This window comes from Capsicum annuum, chromosome 4 (genome assembly GCF_002878395.1).
Source record: "Capsicum annuum cultivar UCD-10X-F1 chromosome 4, UCD10Xv1.1, whole genome shotgun sequence".
Taxonomy (NCBI): domain Eukaryota; kingdom Viridiplantae; phylum Streptophyta; class Magnoliopsida; order Solanales; family Solanaceae; genus Capsicum; species Capsicum annuum.
The window spans coordinates 168,903,998-168,911,286 of record NC_061114.1 but is presented as its reverse complement, the minus strand read 5'-3'; positions in this window follow the sequence as shown (position 1 = coordinate 168,911,286).

The following is a 7,289-nucleotide window of genomic DNA, read 5'->3' as shown; positions in this document are numbered from 1 at the left end:
ATGCTTTGCTTAATTTTATTATTGATTTGGGATTAGAGTGGCACGTTTGCAGATTATGCATCACATTTAATATGAGGTCCGAATGCACGTCCAGACATTATTATTCATTATTGGGGTTAGAGTGTATGCCTGAACAATATATTTATTAGGATCGGAGTGCACGCCTACACAGTACATGAACCTTGTAAGTCCCCCATGGGTACTGACCTTGAAGCCATTTCTCGGTATGTGTGCACACAACATATGTATTGCATTGTATTCATTATTTCTTATTTAAATTGAGTAAGGTGTATTTGATGATTTTGCACTGTTTGTTAAGTATTTAAATATTTGTTATCTGACCTCACTAAATTAAGGATTTCTTGCACTATGTTAAGTTATTCTGATGACTGTTAGACTTCATTATTTTGTTGGAGTAGGGTGGTTTTTCTGAGTGCAAGTTGTACAGTTGTTTTAAGGGGTTAACACGGTGTTACTAGTCACCTCTTTAAATTAAATTTTATCGTGATACTTGCTAAATACACACGGTTTTGTATTAATTTTTGAATTTTCTGCACCATATGTGCAAATACTAGTCCAACGACCTTTGAGCATTAATTCTTGTGGTTTATTCTATATTAGCATTTTTGGATATTTGAGGTTGATTTCAGAGACTACTGAAAACTCATCTATCCTTATCCTTTTACATTTTCTGCAATTTGAGATACTTAGTATCTTCTTTGATTTTTTCATTTAGAGGCTTGTATTAGTGACTGCTAGATCTTGGAATACCTATACTTTGAATATACCACCCTATTAATCTATTTTGGACATTATTCAAATTTTATGTTACTCTTATTTTCTTTTGCTTCTGTACTTTTGAGTAATTGTGTTTGGGTTGGTGTTTTAGGCTTACCCATCGCGATGGGAGTGAAAGGTGCCATCATAATCAAAATTTTTGGGTTATGAAAAAAGGTATCATAACCCCAGATTCATTTGTCTCACGAATACAAGCGGACTCTATTAGAGTCTAGAGGATTAGTACGGAGATGTCCACCACCTATCTTCAGCAGGCTATGCGAATTTAGGAGTTATTTGTTGTTTTTCTTAACGAGCATGTCACGACCCAATTTCTCAAATCATGATGACGCCTGCTATAACCCGCTATTAGGTAAGCCAACCCCGCAGGCGGAATCGCTAGTAATGGACTACCACAAGAATGGAGGAAAGAATGCGGAATAGATGAAATAAAAGACTAACACATATAGATGATCCCTAAACTTGGTGGTATCAGTATAAGCATACCAAAATTAAATATCAAGGGAACTACATTGCTATAACTTGTCTCCGAAATACAACATAGAGACTAGTTTAGTACATAAGAGGGAGAAAAGTAATTCTCGGAGCATCAAGAGCTAACTTTATGTCTCTGAACCATGGCTGCTCCGCATAATGCACACAACTCCGGCGATGACTTGTACTATGATCTGAAGGTTGCAAAAGTGTAGTATGAGTACCAAACATGTGGTACTCAATAGGTAAATACCAATGAAGCTCCACATATAATGTAGATATATAAAACATATAAACAGAAATGAAACCACACCCAAATATCTAGCAATCACATAACAAAGCCAGTGAAATAACAAGTATAGCTATCCCTTTCCAGCTATGTTAAAAAATCTCAACACTATACCGCGTATCACTAGTGAATATACAAAATCAAGGTGAAATAAGGATATATAGAAGTATATAAGGTCAAGGACTGAATATACAATTCGAATAAACGATGGAAGGAAGGGATATTTGGTAATACCGTAGCTACATATAGCTAGATATACATATATATATATATATATATATACACACACACACACACACATATATATATATATAACAAGGCCAACTTGAAGTGCAACCTACAACATCATATACTCATTTAAGAACTCATAATCCTAGCCGGATTTAGTACTAACCTACTCAGGGTTTTTAGTCCATCCATCTAATCATGATACAAGCATGCATAAAGATATACTCGTAAAATGAAGGGGCCAGAATCTTTCCTCAAATCTCAATATCATATCATTAACAAAGGTGCCACAAACTAACCATAATAATGATTATCACAATAATAATAACAACAGTAATGACAACGTGAGTAACCGGCTAGTTCAGACAATCAATACCTAGCCGAGCCTCTCACATATACCCACCTCTCTAGGCTCAGAAGGTTCAATAAACAACAACACACCATAAGGCATATTCATTATCCATACCTATTCAACCCCCCATAAGGCTGATAGATATAGGCGCATATTGGTGATAGGCAATGCGCATGCAAGAATGAATGCACAAAAATACAATTCATAAAACCATAAGTAACCCAGGTCGTCGGACATTTTTTATAATAATGATATGATACAGGAGTTCATCGCACAACAACCAACACCATCACACTATCTCTAAAATAAAATATGTGATATGGGAGGTTATTGCACAACCCTCAAGACCATGACACAGTCTCTCAAATAAAAAGATATGATACGAAAGGTCATCGTACAACCCCAAAAATTTTTGCATAGTATCTAAAATAAAGAGAATGATAAAAAATCTATTTTTTGGGGTAAACTTCAAGACAAAATTAGTATAAGAGGGTAAAAAAAGGGTCAAAATCTCTCACAATCGGAGTAATCAGTAGTATCAAAATCATAGACCTGAATCAACCTTGGATAAATCTTTAAAACACCATTTTTAATCTCAATGCACATAAATCACCCATCAAGGTGGTATGATTTCCATTATGAAGAAATTTGTTAAAAAGACAAAAAGTGGGATTTTATCCCTTTTTGGAAAAACAGTAGTAAATCCTATTTTAGTTTGAATCGTATCATTTACCATTTTAAAAATCATGAGTGTACCTAATCGATGCATTCCAGCCAGTATTCACACAGTGATATCATAAATATCAATATGTCTATGACTATGGCCACATCCTTCACAAGGATAAACAGTTCCTAGAATCCAACCATTATCATAACACAGACTTTGGCCCCAATAATATATCCAAAATAATTACTACATTAATATCACGACCTTAGGCCCACATAATATCCAGAACTCATCTCTATAAACATATCCATAAGTCATATCATAACTATGAGGGATAATATATCTAGAGGCCATACATCATAATTCAAAGAAAAACCATTACCATCCATCAAGTCACGAACTAAAATCATAATACAGACTCATTCGTCTCAACCATGCCTAACATCCATAAGTAAGTGCTCAAGGGCTAACACAAGTCTTGGCCTAAAGTGGGCTGGAGGAACCCTCTTCTAATCCTTGAAATTTAAAAATCAAGACTAAGAAACACTATTCTACCCATAATCAACCTTAACTTCCACATTCATATGCAGTATATAAAACACATTATTTTGTGAAGAAGAGTAGACAAAAGCCTACCTCAAAGCTGAATTGTAAATTTTAGAATCTTACACAAAATTTCCATCTTTACACCACGATCTCTAAAATGCTACTACACTATAAAATTATAATCTACGTGTCATTAGGAGTCAAATGAGACCCATGTTGCTATACTAAGGGTCGAGTCAAATTTTGGGACAAGAACAGGCCTGCAGGACCCTCTAATGGAATCAATAATCGAACCCGTCATGTGGTCTCTCAAAGGACAAGAAAGTTGTGCTCAAACACTGAGCACAATCGGAGCACAAATTAGGTCTCAAATCGATCCTTACAGTTTAGGAATTCAAAGCCCTAATTTCTAAGAATTTATCAATAAATTAAAGGAATCTTACCATGAATTCGAAGGAAAATCATGAAATAATAGATAGCCAAGCCCCCCAAAGCATCTACAAGCTTAATCCCACGTTTTTCCTTACTTTTAGAGTTTTAGCTATCAAGAAAAGAGTGAAGAATGAGCAAAATCATGGAAAAATGGGCTTTATATACCCTGACTAGGCAATCATATATCGCTATCATGATAGGATCGGTGTGTGATCGCTACAACTTGTGGTTGTACAATAAGTCATGGTCATAACTTTTTAAGTGTGATCGCACCACCATGATCATGGCCAAAGGTGGAGATAGCCATGGCACTAGATGACAACTAGATACTTGGAATTTCAAGTCTCCATCAAGGCCCCAAGATTCATTCGAAATCTCATATACGTAAATAAACTATGTAACCATACTAAATTCGATGTTTTAGACTCAATGGAGAAATTAGGTTTTCCATTCATAGTCATTTAGAACAAAATGTGGGTCTCACACCCATATTCTATTTTCTTGACTCTTCAACTAATAGGTCGAAATTAGCCCTGGTGCCTCAAGGCCCAAACCAATTGACTACCTAGACTAAAATTAATATTTCGAATCTGATGGTGTAGTCAAAATTTGCATCCGATGTCATCTACAAGTAGTTTTGTGTAATACCCCGATCATTTCTTAAGCCTAAATCCATCTTTTGAGTGAATATGGATGACTTCCAAATTGATTGTTATTTATCTCATGTTGTATTTACCTAAATTATACTCTCGATCATGTGGAGAATTGGATAAGCTTTCCATTGACATAAGATTCACCTGAATTGGACACCCGTGGAGGAAGTTAGAGCCATTTTGTAGTTCCCCGAGACTCTAACCAATAGTTAAACCATGAATCAAACTCTTGAGAAATTAATTATAGTTATTTGGTTGTTTTCTAATCATGTATGGTGTGTATTAAGTCCTTAAAGATGTCCTAACAATTGGGCGAATCAAAGCATTCCTTACCGATTGAGTTCTTGGGAAGGATATTGGTATAGTCAAATTCAAACGAGAATATCTCTCATTATAATTGGAAATTTTGAAATCATAACCTATCAAAAGATATATAATTTAATTAGCTTTCCATAGATACTAATTTCACCAAAATTCGATATCGGATCTAAGAGTTATGCCCATTTTACTCCAACATGGTCAAGATGGAAAACGGTGACGACGGTTCTGACGGGCTGTCACGTTTCTGACGCCATTTCTGACAACGTCGTCAGCCATGGGTAGAAAATCAAGAATTGGACCCCTTTTTGTGATGATCATTCGTGATGGCCTATCACGGACTTGACGGCCTGTCACGAATGGATTGATGTTCCTATGGCTAAATAAATTGATACATCTTGATGTTAAGAAAGATTGTTTGATTTTGAGTCGAGTTAGGAATCCATAGTGGTATATGATTTACCGATGAGATATATTATTTTTTTGGTCTTCATGATAGACTCAGGTGGATTTCCTAATGCGTTCTGAGCTGAGTCTGGGAGGAGTATTTAGCCCCGAGCGGGAAATTTGGAATTTCCCCGAAGCTACATGCCACTGTAGGATTGATGTTGATAATTGTGGGCCAAAGGCTGAGTGTGGGATTATGATTGTGAAATTGAGGTTGTACTCCCTGGGAAGAGTACGACACCCCCGCCAATGTGGGGTTCTCTCCTTAGGAGGGCAAAACTTTGGACTCCATGCGGCTCACATGGTGTAGTTATGTTGGTTATAAAAAACTCCCAAGTCCATAAGAGTTCAAGTTTCATGAGATACCGAGTCACTCTAAGTCATGATTTAAAGAGTTTGAGTTAAGTATAATGATTTATGAGATTTATAATGCTTGTATTACTATTGATGATTTACAAGGAATATATTTCAGTTAATTCAAGCGAAGAAAGTTGTTATCGTCAGCATGCATGATTTTCATAATCATTTATGATATTATTTATATTGTTGCATTGCACCCCCACATACTCAGTACATTCCTTAAAGTACTGACCCCTATATATTTCTATATGCTACAGTGCCTTATAATGTAGGTACAAGTTATAGCGCAGATACTGCATTCAGTTAGTTCGCAGATTCCAGTCAGTAGGTGATAAGTCCTTTTGATTCGAGGGCATGAGTCAGTTATAAAGTTCGAGAAGTGTTGTATTTTTCTTACTTTAGTCATATTGATATTGGGTAGTTGGGAGTCATGACCCATCTATCTGAAGTCAGTACTAGTAGAGGCTTCATAGACAGTCAGTAGAAGTTGATGTATTCAGTTTCAGTTTCGTTTGATAAAAGTAGAGTTGTAATCTTGTAAAGTTCATGTTTATATTGATCAAGTTCAGAGAAGCTCTATATTTTTGCTGATTTATATAGATTTAAGTATTTTATCCAATTGTTTATGAATTAAGCCAGTAGGAGGGTTAGCTTGGGGTCACTTGTGCCCCTAAGCACCATGTGACGTCTTGGGACCCAAATTTCAGGGCGTTTCATTTTGGTCCAAGAAAAAAAACATAACGAATAAAAACTCTATAAAAGGGAAATGAGCCTAAAATCCAAACAAACTATACAATCACCAGGCCGACAATTCTGACAAGTCATAAATGACCACTAGCCATTGTGGAAATGCTCAACATATTGAAAACACATGTAAATCAAGGAAATAACCTGGAGGGTCATTACAATATGCACTACTAAAAGGACTTCCATCCTTGAAAGTCAATGGATAGAAAGATCTCAAAAGCTTGAAAGGATGAGATATTGGGCCCACATGCTCCAAGATGACTTCTCAAATAACCTCAACAAAGAGAGAACACTTCCAAGGGATTCTTACATAGGTATCCATTTTTCGACTAGCTATTTTACTTCAATTTCAAACAGCCAAAACTCAACCATTAACCACCTACTAGCCTCAAATTGAGGAAAAAATAGGTTTATATGCATAAAGCTGAACCACAACACACTGATACCATTTCAATACCTACACAAACCAATAAAGTCTCATCCAAGCCAAAACTAAACCATGGCATGAGTAATACAATCGACTCTAAATCCACCTATAATCTCCCTTTTCCATTCCACATATGCTATCCACTTTAAGCAAGGAGGAAAATCATCCGAGTCTTGTCCACACAATATCATCATAAAGAACTCAAAAAACTAAAGCTGATCCTCTGAAAGTACACATAACAAACATGAGAATAGGCCCATAAAGCGCTATCTAGGAACATAAATGGAGATAATCAAGGACTAAAATCTATGCCAATGTTATAACCCGCCCGGATAGTAATCAAAGTTGAAATCCAGAAGACCAAGGCATAACTACTCATCATTAAACAATTCACTCTAGGATGTCCAATCAATCACAGAATAAAACCGTGTGGAATCCAATCCAAGCATATTACTCTCACTGAGTATATCATTTGAAAATCTCAATGACTACTGAAGACCCGAAGTCAAAGCTGAAAAATCCAATACTTGGTCCATAGGCTATCATCTGAG